Below are 2,535 nucleotides of genomic sequence, written 5' to 3' on the forward strand. Positions count from 1 at the left end.
TATTTTTGGATATCATTTGTGAATTTGTTCTACACAGATTTTGGTTTTGTTTTGTTTTCTGTGAATGGGAGAGATGTAGAAGGGGGAGAAAATAAATACTTATGATTGAATTAAAATTAAATAAAACAATTTTAAAATATAAATCACATGAAAAGAGATTATAAAAAGAATTTGTCATAATGATTTCAAATAAAGCAATAGTAAAAATCAATCACATTAAAAGAAACAAAGCCATGTTATGCTCAATGACATCATGGACAATGAAAAAATAACCTACACACACACACACACACACACACACACATATATATATATATATATATATATATATATCTTTTTACATGTAAATATATGTGTGTATGTATTAAATGCAATAGTATCTAAGGTTTTTTTAAGAAAATAAGTTAATTCTAAGACACTGAAAGCAACATAATCATAGATCACTTAATTATTACTATCTCCAAACTTGATGAATCCAATAAAGATATAAACAAAATGAAAATATAGTGCTGAATATATTATTAGAAAAATTAGATTTAACTAACTTATGGTGACTTCTAATGGAAAATAAAGAATACACACATTCTCAGCTTCTTATGAAACCTTTTCAAAAAATGATCATGAACTAAGATGTCAGGAGAAAGCAAGGAAGACCCAACACATTAGATGGATTCCTATGGTAAATTTGTAGGAGAACTAGGGGAAATTTAAAATTAAAAAAAAAAAACCCTAGAAAAATAAAACAAAAACTACAAGTTGGTTTTATGAAATATTAATTTCACTCTAATGATACGGATCACTATACATTCACACATCTCCATTTTTTTTTAAAATCTTGGTCATGTTCTTCTACAAATTTACCACAGGAGTCCATCATGTGTTGGATGTTTCTTACTTTCTCTTTACATCTTTAAGATCATTAGTAGAGCTCTCTATCACCTATCATCCCTCACCTCTTGCCAATTGACCAGATCACTTTTTCTTCCTATCATTTAATTCCTTGAAGGTATTTAAAAATTATATTTTTCATTGAACATCATTGGTTATATCTGACAGCCTGCTCACTTCCACAATGCACTTCTCCATTGCTCTCTGTGGGACACTCATTTTTAATTCTTCAAAGACTTCAAAGACTATTGTATTCTATGCTTTACTACCGTAGAGAAGCAGTGTTAGAATATTGGTTTTATTTTCACAGGAAACTTTAGGTTTTATAAAAAACAAACAAAATTGACAAATAATTAGCTAACCTAGTGAAGAAAAAGAAAGAGAGCAACTATATCATTAAAAATAAAATGAAAAAGTTGAATTCATAATAGCAAAAAGATAAATATAATGCTTACAAATTATTATGCTTAATTATATTACAGAAAAACTAAAACTTTAAAGTAAGTGGATAAGTGCAAAAATAAGAAAGATTTAACAAATTAAACAAAAAGAAAACAAATAAAGAATAAGCTGGCAAAGGGGGGTAAAACTCTCAAACTTTGGGACAAATAGGTTTACAAGTTACTTCTAGCAAATACATAGGTATTAAAGCTATTCCCAAAAATAAACAGGGAAGACATTCTATTAAGAGGTCCATAACATAAAGAAAGCTAAGTTACCCTTGCCTATGCCTTTGCTATTTTGTGATTACCAGTACAACACTCAGCAGTCTATTTGCTATTCTTCACACTTAATACATGATTAATTTATCTCCTTTTATGGTCACATATATCCTTGATGTCTTTTAAGCCACAGTTCTAATGCCTATAATTACTAATGTGCTACAGCCTATTTATATCCACCATGTGTCTTTCCACTGTGTTACTTTAATTTTGAGTCTTCCTTTACCTTTCAGCTCTAAACCTATAATGCTGTTAGATTAAAAATAATGGCATACCACCACTATACACCATCAGCGGGATAATATTGAAAAAGTAAAGAAGATTATATCATGGAAATCCTTTACTCATTTGACTATATCCTTTACCTGACTGAGTATGAACAAATGCATCGGTACTTTATTCAGAGAACAATTAACTCCTTGTAGGTTTCCAGGGGACTGGACCTGCAGGGATTCAAAAGGATCAGTTCTATTCATAGAAGCTACTCTTTTTTCCTGGTTTATAAAGAAGAGCAATGTTTTTCTCTCAGGGCATTGGACTTTATTTTGATTTTTCTCTGTTGAAAGATAGTGAAATAGATGGTGTGTGTGTGTGTGTGTGTGTGTGTGTGTGTGTGTTGCCCTATAGGCTACATATGTCCATATGGACCTGTCTAGATGTGTATCACAGAAAGGAATGAATAAATATCTCTATTCTACTCCACCCACAATACTCCAAGAATGACTGATTCCTGGCAGGAGGGGAAGCAGGAATGGGTCCATAAGTTCTTCTTAGAGAGCGCTCATATTAGAGTAGGATTATCTCTATTTGGATCTTAAATATTGTTAGTATAATAGGCATAATTTTTAGGTTCATTTTGAGATCCTGATCACTTCCCACTTTTCAGAATCAACTGTTGATCAAATAGTCATATTGGTATTGTTAC

This window comes from Sarcophilus harrisii, chromosome 4, assembly GCF_902635505.1.
Source record: "Sarcophilus harrisii chromosome 4, mSarHar1.11, whole genome shotgun sequence".
Classification (NCBI taxonomy): Eukaryota; Metazoa; Chordata; class Mammalia; order Dasyuromorphia; family Dasyuridae; genus Sarcophilus; species Sarcophilus harrisii.